This window comes from Schistocerca cancellata, chromosome 3 (genome assembly GCF_023864275.1).
Source record: "Schistocerca cancellata isolate TAMUIC-IGC-003103 chromosome 3, iqSchCanc2.1, whole genome shotgun sequence".
Classification (NCBI taxonomy): domain Eukaryota; kingdom Metazoa; phylum Arthropoda; class Insecta; order Orthoptera; family Acrididae; genus Schistocerca; species Schistocerca cancellata.
The window spans coordinates 78,338,250-78,355,474 of NC_064628.1; positions in this window are offsets into that span (position 1 = coordinate 78,338,250).

Consider the following 17,225-nt stretch of genomic DNA (forward strand, 5'->3'; position numbering starts at 1 on the left):
GTAGATACTCTGAAAATTGGTTCAGAAAGACACATGAAGGAAATTAGTTCATTATCAGAGAAAGTAGTCGAACTTTCGGATCAGGTCACTAACTTATCTACGAACGTAGATGATAATCTGAATGACACAAAACCGGTAGTCTTTAATGACACAGAAGAGTGCGAACAAATTAGGAAACTGAAACACAATCTGAATCAAATTAATACGCAACACCAAAGAGAAATCCGGGAAGTACAAGATCAGCTGACACCGGTAATACAAGAATTACGTATTTCAGAGGACACTCGCGCTCCAGTACGGGAAGAGGGACATAGAAATACGGAACAGCCACAAAATAATAACACAGGGCATTTCGGAAGTTATGAAAGAAATTGGCAATGTGCACCGAATCTTGAGATGGAACCGCCGACACGACGTAACAATGACCGACATGCTACTCGCCGACACGATGATTTTGACTATAAGCTGTTCATTACTACACGTAAATTCAAAACGTTTTTCTGCCAACGACATTCATCCACAAGCGTGGCTCCATCAATTCTCTCATTGTTTTCCTCCCAACTGGTCATTGGAGCACAGGTTAGAATTTATGTGTGGCTGCTTGGAGAATGAACCAGCTGTAAGAATGCGATCGGTCATTCAAGATTGTCACAGTGAAGGAGAATTTTACCATGCGTTCCTCTCAGCATATTGGTCACAAGCTACACAAGACCGAGTAAAACATAGCATCATGATGATGAAACACTTTGAACAATCCGAATTTTCCAGTCTTGTCAAATATTTTGAAGACATGTTGCACAAGAATCAGTACCTGTCAAACCCATACAGCCCCTCAGAACTCATTCGCATTTGCTTAATCAAATTACCTGAACATTTACGGCATATTATTTTGGCAGGACGTTGCAAAGACGACATTGAAGCTTTTCAGGGACTCTTACAAGAATTAGAAATTGACACAGACAGTCGTGGAATGCGAAAACGGGAAAACAATCACTACAGGGCACATCCGTCACAATTCCGTGACGACAGAAACAATAACAGGACACGACAAGTCTATTCTCACAACACAAATCGTGACCAAAACAGACACCACCCGTATGACAACCACTGGCAGAGTAATAGTTACAGAGAAAGATCGCATTTCCGAAGTAATGAATATGACAGAGACAATCATAGAAACAGACAATTTGGCAACCAGAACTATTATTATCACGGGAGACAGAATAACTTCAGACGCAACGGTCCACCGTGCAGTGATAATTCAGGGAGAAATTCTCCACCACTTAACCGACAAGAAAGAAGCTACAGGAACTACCGATATGACGACAGACGATGTGATCGTAACGACAGACGTGAATTTCATCAGAACTGGTGGGTTTCTAACAGAGCTGGGCCCTCTCGGCAAGGCGAATTTGTAGAAATTAGGTCTCCAAAACCCAATAACGACGCGCGCCAACAAAGGAACAGACAATGACTCGCACCGCAGGCTGCCGCGTGCGCTGGCTGGCTCAGAGAAAAATAACATAGACGCTAACCTTGAGAAAAATTCCAGTATTCTTTACCGACGTATACCACATGATAATTGCGTTAAAGTTGAAACTCTGCATACTAGGAAGAGCAAAGGGCTACACCACATTTCACATGTAAAACCATTTATTGGGAGATAATCTGCTTTTTAACTTAGTCTTTGCTATAAAATTTTTCACTTCTCGTTACTAGTACTCTTTTTCAATCTTAGTATCTGTTAACATGCAACAATGTTTTGAAGTTCAATATCCACTCAAGAACCAAGAGAACTTATTTAAACAGAAATTACGACTGCATTGTTATTGCGAACAGACGACACAGTGTTATTGTGTGTGTACATTCTTGCTTGTTAGTTGCACGATTACGTAACGACTATAAGGCTCACATACTTAGAACATTTACCAGTACTGCTAATGAGATTCTAATGCAACATTTTGGTTTACTTGAAAACACATTCCGGATTTAAAGTACTTTCTGAGAGATACCAGATGACACAGTGGTTAGTTTATGTGACAGCTACACGATTATATCATGACGTTACTAATGTGTGACACAATTTACATTGTTGCTTTTGCGGAGTATCTGTTTTATATCTGCACGGTTTTTCTGAATCCTTCTGGAAAGCAAAACATGTTTTAGTAGTAACTTTTGTGGTATAGCTACAAGGAGACAGCCTTTTCTGTAGCACAACAATACGTTACAGCACAGTACTTTCTTCATCACGGCAATAAGCGTAATAAGTAAGATATCTATACGCAAAGCATTTCACTTTTGTTTATCATGAGGTAAGTACATTGACTTCTGCAGAACTTAGCTTTTGGAGGACGATAACTACGACACTTCCACAGAGATTATCTTACAGCAAGACGCACATTTAGCGCTACAGGACACGTATTTGAGTGATTAATTTTGTACTTACAACATTTATTTTTAAAGATTTTTGAATTAAAAAGAAAGTTTTCTGTGATACATTTCATTCCATTGCTGTAATCTGTAACAGCTGAGGGTATAATTACAATAACCCTCAGGGGGGTACACGCCTGCTTTGTGTACCATGTGTTTGGCAAGCACAAGGAGCCCTAGCTAATATGGTATTTGCTTATACAACTTTACACATCGGTACTATATTTCTCTAACACAAATTACACAGCTATCTGATCATTTAACTGAGAGAGACAAACTTTTTTATTACGTCAGTGACAGATGTTTACGTGATTACACCGTTGGATAACTTCACACTTACGAAATTGTATTTTGTCTGTACTTTGTGAACTGTTCATATTTTTTGGAACCATTGTGATACTATGAGAGCTTTGAATGATGTATTTGGGATAGGATCATGATTTTTAAAGTACGTTTGAGGCAGATGACACCTTTGACATGAGCAGAGAATTTTTTTAATTATTGGAGGAAGCTACGACGATTTTGAGAGTTGACTGAGGTGTTATGATGTTATTACTACGATGACTATGTGTATTATGCTGTTGCGGTAAGTTTATGATCCATAAGCTGATGCTATATGAGTTATTTGATTATGCTATGTATCTGTTATGATGAAATTTTGAAGAAGTGTCGACGAATAAGGTAAGGAATAATGAGTAGTGTTTAGGGATCCTGATTTATGAAAAGGATGTTGGAAACCAAGAAACGTACTTTAAGAGTTATGAAATGTGTGTAAATGCGTGAATGTATCACAATGCCGGCGAAAATTTTTTGGACACTGTTATATTCATAAGATTTTGCTTCTACACATTTGCAACGCAAATTCTCGACCCGTGAAATTTTGTATATGAGACTGTCACTGTAGTGGAAACTGCTGTCGTAAATATTTCCGTAAGAAAGTTAAGTGAGCACCTGCATGTAATGCGTCGTGGGCACCCAGCTGGGCGACAGTCGCCTGGAAAAAAGCCATTAGCATGTGCCCCTTCCAGAGGTACAGGTGGAGAAAAAAAAAAGGGAGGCCATTATCCTCGTTATTGACGTTCCTTTGTAGAAAGCATCGCAAAAACGACATGGTCGAACTTGAAAACATATGATTACACTGTGGAGCTCTTAATTTATGATATTTACTGAAATGCCTAATGAAATGACGAGAAATATTTTTATGTCTATACACCTGATTATGACTACTGTCTCTCTAGTTGAGAGATTTTTCTACTAACTTATGAAATGTCACATGACTACTGAATGATATTTTTATGCTTTGGTTTGCGTAATTGCTTATTTCATTTAATATCTGGTTTCCAGCTGTGTTGCAGCATTAGTTTTAGAAAATAAACTTAGATGCATTTGCTAATGTGAACACTTTCTGTCAACAGATCTATTAAATAATTATTTTATGATCCACATTCTTCGAAAAAGGAGCTTTTGGAATGGAAAGAACAATAAGAAGGGACTAATAACAGTAACTGCATATATAATTTTCTTTTCGAGTACTTGGTAATTTTTTGTAGAATTAGTTTTTGTGGTGCACCACTTTAATTACATAGACATTAAGATGTGAATATACATTTCCCTTGTCTGCATTATTGTCTTTAGTGTAATGTTTTTTTCTGCTTGAGCTATATCATGCGTAGGTATAAGTTATAGCATTTACTGCTGCTGTTTGCCAGGCATAGTGTTACTGAATTTGATTTTGTATTACGCTGTTAAGCCAGTTTTACTACTGTTTCATTTTTCTTGTTTGCTGCACAGTGCCTTATATTAGTTGTATTATTGCAATTGCTTTGCGAATTTGCATATTTTTATTGCTGTTTGTATTAATTGTTTTATGCTGCTGCATTGCCTCGTCCCTTAGTTTAGCATCTGAGCTCAGTAGATTTAAGTTAGCTTAAGAAGGGTAGACTATATAAGAAATTGACTATGGACAGTAGGGAAAGAATGCATTGAGAAGTTATATGAAAAAGATTTGGGCCAAAATGAGTATTGTACAATGAGAAATACTTATTTTGAAAGAGATATGAATAGAATACAGGAAGGAGGTATAGATAGGACTTTTTGGGAATAATGATGAATGAAGGGAGATCTCCGAGAAGAAAAGAAAGTTTTGTTTGCAAAATACTGCAATGAAACAAACCCTGTCCTTTCCTTTTGTGTTATCCCACTATGTGTTTGTGTACCCTTGTGTATTTGTTTTCTTCCTGTTTCTGTGTAGTTTTATAGAATTTTTTCTTCTAATGCTAAGCTATATTCACTATGATGAGGAATACTGTTATCCTCAAATACAATTGGCATTAATAATATGTTATTTACCTTATAAATATGCTTAGACATTATTTATTCTGTTTTGTTTTAATGCTCATGTGTGAAGTTGATGTTTCGAAAGTTATTCTGATCTTTTATGTATGTACTCATGTCATAATTCCTGTCACACTGATGTATATGTATATTTCTATTCTTTTGTAAAGCCTGTACTACTACAAATGTTATCTGTATTGTTATGTTCTTTAATTATGTATTTTGTACCTTTGTTATTGTATTTTTATGTTATAAAATTGTAATTGACACCAGCTCATCAAATTAAGTAACTTGTAAGTTACATTTCACTGCACACGTTTCTGTTGGTCATAGTATATGGACAATATGTGAGAAGTAGGGACTGATAGTGTTTGCACATGTGTTACTAATTCAGCAAGGGACTGGATAACAGCATTGCTGGTTCTAAGGACAATTCCAAAAACTTTGTGAGTGCACAAGTGGTGGTTTATGGACTTGCTGTCTTCTCTGCAAGACTCTTCGATGGTGATTGTGCACCTGCACAGTCACAGCAGATGGCTGCTGGCCATCTCTACAAGGACTACAGTGGGTCTACACCTTTGATGGCCCACCAATACCATTATTTCTACAAGGAGTACAGTGGGTCTACACCTTTGCTGATTCACCAATACCATTATTTCTACAAGGACTACAGTGGGTCTGCATCTCTGATGACCAACCAATACCACAATCTCTACCAGGACTACAGTGGGCCTGTCCACAATTTCTACAAGAACTGCAGTAGGTCTGCACCTCTGGTGGCCCACCAATACCACAATCTCTACCAGGACTACAGTGGGTCTACTCTGTGATGACCTACCTACCAATCTTCTTCAAAACGTCGAATGACTCTGCTGTGGGTTTGCTCTGTTGTGGCCCATTACCTGTCTGCATGTCAAGAGTCAGCACTGTCTTTCCGTTGGAAGGACAACACTACTTCCTCAAGACTGCATGGAAATCCATTACTTCTGTGTGCAATTTCTTTTACTAATGAGACTTTGTGAAAAAAAACTGTAATTACTATTATGATGAATGATCAGGACTATCTTTATGGACTATGAGAAAATTTTAGCTTTTGACCAACATTGTATCAATAAGTGTGTGCATTTGATATCTTTGTTATTGTAATTATGAAAAATTTTATCAAATCATTTTTGGCCACTGCCCACAACAATTTGTAAAATTTTTTGTGGGGAGCATGGGGGCTATGTAAGTAGGCTGTTTATGTTTTCTTATCGGCAACGTTACGTAGCGCTCGGTATGAAAATCACTGGCTGTGCTGTGTGCAGTCTGTAGCTAGTTTGCATTGTTGTCTGCCATTGTAGTGTTGGGTAGCGGCAGCTGGATGTGAACAGCGCGTAGCGTTGCGCAGTTGGAGGTGAGCCGCCAGCAGTGGTGGATGTGGGGAGAGAGATGGCGGAGTTTTGAAATTTGTCATGAACTGCTATATATATTATGACTATTAAGGTAAATACATTGTTTGTTCTCTATTAATATCTTTCATTTGCTAACTATCCCTATCAGTAGTTACTGCCTTCCGTAGTTTGAATCTTTTATTTAGCTGGCAGTAGTGGCGCTCGCTGTATTGCAGTAGTTCGAGTAACCAAGATTTTTGTGAGGTAAGTGATTTCTGAAAGGTATAGTTTAATGTTACTCAGGGCCATTCTTTTGCAGGGATCTTTGATAGTCAGATTGCGTTGAGCTAAAAATATTGTGTGTCAGTTTAAGTACAGTTGGTTGGTTGGTTGTTTGGGGAAGGAGACCAGACAGCGTGGTCATCGGTCTCATCGGATTAGGGAAGGATGGGGAAGGAAGTCGGCCGTGCCCTTTCAGAGGAACCATCCCGGCATTTGCCTGGAGTGATTTAGGGAAATCACGGAAAACCTAAATCAGGATGGCCGGACGCGGGATTGAACCGTCGTCCTCCCGAATGCGAGTCCAGTGTCTAACCACTGCGCCACCCTGCTCGGTTTAAGCACAGTCTTGTATAAATGTTCTAAGGGGACGTTTCAAACTCTATAGATGTAGCAGTCAGGGCGAACAGGCTTAGATGGTGGGGTCATGTTACACGCATGGGAGAAGCAAGGTTACCCAAGAGACTCATGGATTCAGCAGTAGAGGGTAGGAGGAGTCGGGGCAGACCGAGGAGAAGGTACCTGGACTCGGTTAAGAATGATTTTGAAGTAATAGGTTTAATATCAGAAGAGGCACCAATGTTAGCACTGAATAGGGGATCATAGAGGAACTGTATAAGGGGGGCTATGCTCCAGATTGAACGCTGAAAGGCGTAATCAGTCTTAAATGATGATGATAATGATTTGTCGTATGGCTTTACAAGTGTAAGTACAAACATAGAGACGACTGAAATATATTAGATGTATAAAAAAAGATATATACAATATGTTCCAATATGACGCAGACACAGTACAAATACTAATATACACTCCTGGAAATTGAAATAAGAACACCGTGAATTCATTGTCCCAGGAAGGGGAAACTTTATTGACACATTCCTGGGGTCAGATACATCACATGATCACACTGACAGAACCACAGGCACATAGACACAGGCAACAGAGCATGCACAATGTCGGCACTAGTACAGTGTATATCCACCTTTCGCAGCAATGCAGGCTGCTATTCTCCCATGGAGACGATCGTAGAGATGCTGGATGTAGTCCTGTGGAACGGCTTGCCATGCCATTTCCACCTGGCGCCTCAGTTGGACCAGCGTTCGTGCTGGACGTGCAGACTGCGTGAGACGACGCTTCATCCAGTCCCAAACATGCTCAATGGGGGACAGATCCGGAGATCTTGCTGGCCAGGGTAGTTGACTTACACCTTCTAGAGCACGTTGGGTGGCACGGGATACATGCGGACGTGCATTGTCCTGTTGGAACAGCAAGTTCCCTTCCCGTCTAGGAATGGTAGAACGATGGGTTCGATGACGGTTTGGATGTACCGTGCACTATTCAGTGTCCCCTCGACGATCACCAGTGGTGTACGGCCAGTGTAGGAGATCGCTCCCCACACCATGATGCCGGGTGTTGGCCCTGTGTGCCTCAGTCGTATGCAGTCCTGATTGTGGCGCTCACCTGCACGGCGCCAAACACGCATACGACCATCATTGGCACCAAGGCAGAAGCGACTCTCATTGCTGAAGACGACACGTCTCCATTCGTCCCTCCATTCACGCCTGTCGCGACACCACTGGAGGCGGGCTGCACGATGTTGGGGCGTGAGCGGAAGACGGCCTAACGGTGTGCGGGACCGTAGCCCAGCTTCATGGAGACGGTTGCGAATGGTCCTCGCCGATACCCCAGGAGCAACAGTGTCCCAAATTTGCTGGGAAGTGGCGGTGCGGTCCCCTACGGCACTGCGTAGGATCCTACGGTCTTGGCGTGCATCCGTGCGTCGCTGCGGTCCGGTCCCAGGTCGACGGGCACGTGCACCTTCCGCCGACCACTGGCGACAACATCGATGTACTGTGGAGACCTCACGCCCCACGTGTTGAGCAATTCGGCGGTACGTCCACCCGGCCTCCCGTATGCCCGCTATACGCCCTCGCTCATAGTCCGTCAACTGCACACACGGTTCACGTCCACGCTGTCGCGGCATGCTACCAGTGTTAAAGACTGCGATGGAGCTCCGTATGCCACGGCAAACTGGCTGACACTGACGGCGGCGGTGCACAAATGCTGCGCAGCTAGCGCCATTCGACGGCCAACACCGCGGTTCCTGGTGTGTCCGCTGTGCCGTGCGTGTGATCATTGCTTGTACAGCCCTCTCGCAGTGTCCGGAGCAAGTATGGTGGGTCTGACACACCGGTGTCAATGTGTTCTTTTTTCCATTTCCAGGAGTGTAAATATAACAAACACCAGTGCATTTAATGTTCCTAGGAGAGCATAGTTGTGATAGGACAGCCATAATCCTTTATAAAGTTAAATCCAAGCGAGACAGCCACTCAATAGCAGCCTGGCGGGCCTCGATAGAATCCCTCCATTTTCCGGAGAACCTGATCAACGGGCAATCTTGTACTATATGTATCAATGTCTTTCAGCATTTTCTTAGTCGCTCATTGGGTTGTCAGTGATATCCCACTTGTGCATCATGGATTCAGTTTATGCGTGTCCAGTTCTACATGGTTTGACTGGCACCATATTCTCCGGGGAAGCTGCGTTCGTAGGAGTTGTTGGAGTCTTCTATCTTGTGGCGGTCGACGTAACTGTTATTTTAGTTTTCCAGGATTTACGGCTGTCATAGGCAGTTCCTTGGGCAAGTATTCTGTCTTCCCATATTGGTGCTCCTGATTTCAGTCGATTTCCATGATATTCGTCGAGTACTTGGTGTGTAAGTAGTAGTCTTATCATGTCTGTGTGATTTATTTTTTACCATTCCTGGATTGTTGCCTGCGTGTCGTTGGATTTCTGCTGGAGAAATACCTAAAAGGACATGAAGCCATCTAGGGGGGTCGACTTTAATGTTCCTGTTATTAACACTCGTAGTTTCATTGCGTTGGACGTCAATTTTCTTCACATGTACTCCTGCTCCACACAGGGACACATTTTCTCTGCCACAGAGTAGACCAGTGCTTATGCTACAGAGCGTAGTGTAGTTGCATCTGCTCCCCACTAATTTCCGGATGGTGTCATTTCGGGGTTTCAGTTTCTGACTAGTTAGTTCGATATTTTAGCAGCTGTAACACACAATACAAATGTCACTAAGAGACATCTTGGAAGTACGGGAGGCATTAACCAAATGAGTGTTCTGCGAACACTATGTTCGTGACATTTCGTCCTCTTCACATTTCACTGCATCTATAACTTCGTGGCATTCTCCGAATGTTAAACACGAAAATTACAAAGTGATGTGGCATACATGTACAAAATTTCTTTTAAGGAACAAGCACCGTTAGCACACCATGGGCAAATCGTTCTTCGCAATATGCACTAATCGTCAGTTGTAAACCCATGCTGATTGAAACGGACAGAAACAACGCTCTTGGTCTATCAACGTCTGGTGCGTGCTTTTCAAGACCCGCATAGTTGGTTTCCCTTTTATTAATGGGAACCTAATTAAACTCAAGTATCTAGAGTTTCTAAGATGAGCTGCTGCAGCAGTTATTTGAAGACATTCTACTGGACATAAGGAAATTAGTGTGGTACCAACATTACGAATGTCACCCCCCCCCCTCCTCCACACTCAGCACATGTAATGACAGATCCTCTTAAGAGAATATTTGGAGAGCAGCGGAACTGTCGTTCAGGAAACTCGAAATGATCTGTACGCTCACCAAACTTATCATTTCTACACTATTACCGGTGGAGAAAATTAAAGCAAGAGGTCTGTTAGGGAACACCGACGACTCCCGAAGGTCTGAACTGCTTTATAACACTGGTCTGTGCTGCCGTTAACTACATATTAAATTCAACGTGCAGTATTGTTTCTCCAGAATCGCTTCATAGTGTGTAGCAATTCTCGAGGTCAACATTTTGAGCACCTGGTGTGACAGCCGTGATAGTAAACACACGAACCGTACTTGAGTTACGTGTTTGTTTACATTTGGTGTAACGGAGCAGGCGTTTGTGTAACCTCTTCTCCCGACGGAGGTACAGTGGTTTGCGGTGCTGTTGTATTGATACTATTTGATCAAGTTAAAAAAAATGGTTCTGAGCACTATGGGACTCAACATCTTAGGTCATAAGTCCCCTAGATCTTAGAACTACTTAAACCTAACTAACCTAAGGACATCACACACACCCATGCCCGAGGCAGGATTCGAACCTGCGACCGTAGCAGTCCCGCGGTTCCGGACTGCAGCGCCAGAACCACACGGCCACCGCGGCCGGCTTTGATCAAGTGCCATGCACGTTATATCGTTGAAGTTCTCTTAGAAGCTTCTTTTGAAAGTCACAGAAATATGTAGACAGTTCCATAACAAAAACAAACTATAAAAATTACTTGTGAAAGTCAGGAATTTGTCATATTGTCCGCTATCACCTGGCTGAAACGGCATCTCGATGTATTTACTCATTCTCGATATATTTGGCGTGACTCGCCTTAGCTGCTTCACGCTATACGCACACATCAAACAAAGTTTTGCATCACCCTGGTTCCCAGAACTCCTAAAGATAGATGTTGACTGCCCATATTGTATCACAGACACAGTCCCTTCCGCCCGCATCTCGTGGTTGTGCGGTAGCGTTCTCGTTTCCCACGCCCGGGTTCCCGGGTTCGATTCCCGGCGGGGTCAAGGATTTTCTCTGCCTCGTGATGGCTGGGTGTTGTGTGCTGTCCTTAGGTTAGTTAGGTTTAAGTAGTTCTAAGTTCTAGGGGACTGATGACCATAGATGTTAAGTCCCATAGTGCTCAGAGCCATTTTTGAACACAGTCCCTTCGACTGTTCAGAGATGTTACTGAACCCGCCCAAAGATGTAAACAACCATGCATAAGCAGCGCCTTTTAGGTCCTATGGGGTCCGACAGCCGATCAGTTCCAGTCTTTCCACCAGGAAGGAGGTACACGGCTCGTGTTGTCTGTAGTTCAACCTTGCCTAGACGGTCAATAGCTCGGTTCGATCGCATCTGCATTGTTACTTCGTGCCAGGGAGGGCTCTCAAGAAGGGAAGTGTCCCGGCGTCTCAGAGGGCACCAAAGCGATGTTGTTCGGGCATGGAGGTGAGGTCGAGAGACAGGAACTGTCGATGAAATGCCTCGCTCAGGCCGCCCAAGGGCTACTACTGCAGTGGATGACCGCTACCTACGGATTATGTCTCTGAGGAACCTTGACTGCTACACCACCACGTTGAATAATGCTTTTAGTGCAGCCACAGGACGTCGTGTTATGACTCAAACTGTGCGCAATAGTTTGCATTATGCCCAACTTCACTCCCGACGTCCATGGCGAGGTCCATCTTTGCAACCACGACACCATGCAGTGCGGTACAGATGGTCCCAACAACATGCATCAGGAGTGGCATCACGTTCTCCTCACCGATGAGTGTCGCATACGCCTTCAACCAGACAATCGTCGGAGACGTCTTTGGAGACAACCCGGTCAGGATGAACGCCTTAGGCACACTGTCTAGCGAGTGCAGCAAGATGGAGGTTCCCTGATGGTTTGGTTTGGTCTTATGTGGGACCGACGTACGCCGCTGGTGGTCATGGAAGGCGCAGTAACGGCTGTACGATACGTGAATGCCATCCTCCGACCGATAATGCAACCATATCGGCAGCATATTGGCGAGGCACTCGTCTTCATGGACGAGAATTCGCGCCCCCATCGTGTACATCGTGGCAATGACTTCCTTCAGGATAACGACATCGCTCGACTAGAATGGCCGGCATCTTCTCCAGACATGAACCCCATCGAACATGCCTGGGATGGATTAAATTGGCTGTTTATGGAAGACGTGACCCACCAGCCAACCACTTTGAGGGATCTACGCCGAATCGCCGTTGAGGAGTTGGACAATCTGGGCCAACAGTGCCTTGAGGAACTTGTGACTAGTATGCCACGATGAATACAGGCATGCATCAGTGCAAGAGGACGTGCTACTGGGTATTAGAGGTACCGGTGTGTACAGCAATCTGGACCACACCTCTGAAGGTCTCGCTGTATGGTGGTACAACATGCAATGTGTGATTTTCGTGACCAATAAAAAGGGCAGGAATGATGTTTATGTTGATCTCTATTCCAATTTTCTGTGCACGTTCCGGAACTCTCGGAACCGAAGTGATGCAAAACTTCTTTTTGATGTGTGTATACGTTTGAAGTTCCCAAACGGCACGGAATGGAACGAGCACCTTACTTGTAGCGGAGGCCAATCGGTGAATTCACTTTACTGGGAGAATTATAGCTAGGAAAGTGTAGAGAACATCTAAAGGAAATCGCGCGCAGAAGAAAACTCGCATAAGGAAGAGTTATGCAATTTAGTGCTCTTACGGAGGCTGATATGAGAACCGAGCGTACTCGCCATCACAGATTTCGTCCATATTTATGACTCATGCAGGGCTCGGCCATAAATAAAAGTGACGGCAGATTAGCTCCAGATGGCCAACCGTTCAGGAAAAAAAAAACAAAAAACAGTATTTTTGGCGACGCTCGGGGGAGGCAAGGAGCCATTTTGCAGATGAAGTGTAGTAAAATCATCAGAAGATCAAAACTAAAGGCAAAATGACTTAGATACGATATCTGTAACGCACTAAAAATGGCAACTGTCTCTGAATAAGAAGAAGTGGGAAGCCATCCACATGAGTACGAAAAGAAATCCGTTAGATTTCGGTTACACGATAAAACACACAAATTTAAAGGTTGCCAATTCAACTAAACACCTAGGAATTACAGTTACGAACAACTTAAATAGGAATGATCACATAGATAAGGTTGTGGGGCGGCAAACCAAAGACTGCGTTTTATTGACAGAGCAATCAGCACATGCAACATGTCTAATAAAGAGACTGCCTACACTATACTTGTCCGTCCTCTGCAAGAGTACTGCTGTGCGTTTTGGAATCCTTTACCACATAAGATTGACGGAGGACATCAAGAAATTCCAAAGAATGGCAGCTCGTTTTGTATTATCACGAAACAGGGGAGACAATATCACAGATATGATAAGCGAGTTGGGGTGGCACTTATTAAGTCTTAAGTCAAACACTTTTTCGTTGCGGTGAAATATTTTCACGTAATTTCAATCATCAACTTTCTCTTCTGAATGTGAAAATATTTTACTGTTGCCAACCTACATAGGGAAAAACATTCACCTTAATAAATTAAGTGAAATCAGAGCTGGTACAGACAGATTTTATTTTTCCCACGAGCTGTTAGAGAGAGAAATAGTAAAAGAATAGCCTGAAGGTGGTTCGAAGAACCTCCTACCAGGCCCTTACGTGTGTACTGTAGAGAAGTCACGTAGATGCATATGTGACTTTCTCTTCAGGTGACGGCTGCAGGAACAGAAAGAGTACAGAACGGTATTGGGATGGTCGCGGGGTAGGGTCCGTATACCGAAACTTGTTTTTATTTTCAATCTTTATATTACTTATATTGCAAATCAACAGAAATAATGCACACTATATTGTGGTTATTAATATTTTCGTGAAAGGCATGAAAAGAAAAGCCAAAGAAAAGTTTTGGATTGCAAATAAATTTTCAGGAAAGTGTTGTAAGTCATATAGGAGAACTTCGCATGTAAAGTTATATATTTTATTATTTTATAGTTAATGATTGACGCGTACTGGGGTCATATTCATCGTAGAAATAGGAGAATCAGTAGCTTTCTCGGCATCTTGCACACATTTTAAATGCTCTATATTTAGAATTACATGGTTGTTTCCAAGTTTACTTGGTTTACCCTCATAAAAAGTTCCCCTTTAATCGTACAGTTTAGCAGCAAACAACGTGCTACGCATCATTTCGCCAAATATTGGCTGATGAGCTGATCGTGTACAACACGTACACTAAGCTGACAGAAGTCCTGGGAGACCTCTTAATATCGTGTCTCCCTTTGCTCGGCGCAGTGCTGCAACTCGACGTGGCATGGACTCACAAGCCGTTGGAATTCCGCTGCAGAAATATTGGGCCAAGTTGCCTCTACAGCCTTACATAATTGCGAAAGTGTTGTCAGTGCTACACTTTGTGGACGAACTGACCTCTCGTTTATGTCGCATAAATGTCTCATGGGATTCAAGTAGGGTGATCTGGATGGCCAAATCATTCGCTGGAATTGTCGACAATGTTTTTCAAACCAATCGCAAACGACTGTGGCCCTGTGGCATGACATCGTTGTTTGGGAACGTGAAGTCTTTGGATGGCTGTTGATGGTCTCGAGGTAGCCGAACGTAACTATTTACAGTCAATGATCGGTTTGTTGGACCAAAGGATCTAGTCCATTTCATGTAAACGCAGCCCACACCTTAGAAGCCACCACCAGTTTACAAAGTGACTTGTTGACAGCTTGGGTCCATGGCTTCGTGTGGTCTGCGTCACACTATCTCCACCATCAGCTCTTACCAACTGAAATCGCGACTCATCTGACCAAGCCATGGTTGTCCAGTCGTCCAACCAATATGGTCACGGGTCCAGGAGAGAAGTTGTAGGCAATGTCCTGCTGTTAGCAAAGGCACAGTCGTCTGTTTCCATAGCCAATGAACGCCAAATTTGGCCACACTGTCTTAACGGATACGTTCGTCGTACACCCCACAACGATTTCTATGCAGTATTGCTCGTCTGTTAGCACCGACAACTCTACGCAAACGCCCCTGCTCTCGGTCGTTAAGTGAAGGCCGGCGGGCACTGAGTTGTCTGTCGTGAGTGGTAATGCCTCATATTTGGAGATCTTGGCACACTAATGACTGTATGGATCTCGGAATATTGAATTCCGTAACAATTTCCGAAGTGAAATGTCCCATGCGTCTAGCTCCAACCGCCATTCCGCGTTCAAAGTGTATCAGTTCTCGTCGTGCGCCCATAATCACGTCGGAAACATTTTCACACGATTCACTTGAGTACAAGGCAAATGAACTGCCCTTCTGTACCTTGTGTACGCGATACTACCACCATCCGTACATGTGCATATTGCTATCGAATTGTCGCCTCAATTTATTTTGACGCATTCTTCTAGGGATTTGACTTTCTTTTTTTCTCTTGATCAGATAAGAGCAGTTTTGAATCATTTTCACCAAATTCTTTACCTGGTGATAAATATTGATTTCGCAGGGTTGTATTAGCTCCCGAGGGCTCCTCAAGGTCAAAATGGAACCGACTTGATAACGAAATCCTGTGCACTTAAATTACAATCCCTTACTGGAAAATTATTTGCAGGGTCCTTGTGGACGCTGTAGGTACAACCCCTTCTTGGAAATTTATTTACAATCCCAAATTTTCCTCTGCCTTTCCTTTTAACGCCTTTTATGAAAATATTAACAAATGCAATATATTTCTATTTTTTTCTAAACAGTTGGTCATCTGGAGCTAACACTTCTGTCACTCCCATTTGTGACCAAGCCCTGCATACACCATAAATCTGGACAAAATCGAAGATGGCGAGGAGGTGCGGCCCCTTGTTACATGCCATCAGTTTTCCCTTGCTTCATTTGCAAGTGGAAAAGGAAAGGGAATGACTAACAATGTCTCCTCCATAAAATATGCATTGGTTTGTGGAGTTTGTGTGGAAATAATGAAATGAAATGTCATGTGGCGGGGGACTCCCGGCGGGTAGACCTGATCGCCTCGTGCAGGTCTTTTAAGGTAACACCACTTCGGTGACTTGCGCGTCGATGAGGATGAAATGATTATGATGAAGACGACACAAACACCCACCCAGTCTCTCAGTGGAGAAAATCTGCAACTCAGCCGGCAATCAACCCCCCACCCCCCTCCCGGGGCATGACAAGCCGGCGCGCCGTTCACTCAGCTACGGAGGTGGACGCGATGTCAGTTATGTCGTCTGTTTCCATTGTACATTCCTTGTGACACTGATCGTGAAGGCTGAACTACACATACGTACAACAACTGTTTGGAATTGTGTTCAGTTAACTATCTGTCACATCGCACCATCGCGAAAGAACTGCTTCGCAATGTTGCGACTGCACCTTTTTCCTATTGAGTTGTGAAAGTACATTCCAATGACATAGCGGAGTCATATGTAAATTGCGTCTAAATCATACACTAACGTTAGAAAATTCATTAAAAATTAAAACATAGTAAAAAACAGGAGCATTTCATATTTCGTAGGTTTTACGCGGGAGAGTCAAATGAAAACCTTAAATTTGTACTAACAAAATCGAAATTTCGCGCCGTTATCCTGTAAGTTGGTAAGCATGCTACAAACAGCGTGCAGAATGGCCTGTAGGTGGCAGCGTAGTGCAAATGCACACATACCGTCGCAATATCAGTATCAAGATGGCCGCCCCACATGCGACTTGCACCAGGGAAGAACAGCGTTCTGTTATTCGGTTTTTGCGTAGTGAAGGTGTGAAACCTATTGAAATTCATCGACGAATGAAGGTTCAGTACGGTGATGCATGTTTGTCACAGTAGAAAGTCTACAAATGGAGTAGGAAGATCGCAAAGGGTGTGACTTCACTGGAAGGTGCTCCTCGTCCAGGTCAGGCACAACGAGTTGTGACTCCACAGAACATTGCCGTAGTTGAAGCCATAGAGAAGGAAGACCGCCGAGTGACACTGAATGACATTGCAGCATGTTTACAGATTATTCATGGGTCAGCACACCACACTGTGCATGATGTGCTCCAGTTTCACAAAGTGTCTGCAAGATGGGTGCCACGGCAGCTGACTCCTTAAATGGGAAAACGACGTGTTAAAGCATGTGAAGAACTTCTTCGGCGCTTTGAAAGAGAAGGTGATGACTTCCTTGCAAGAATCCTTACTGGGGACGAAACCTGGGTCCACTTCCACCAACCGGAAACGAAGAGGGCGAG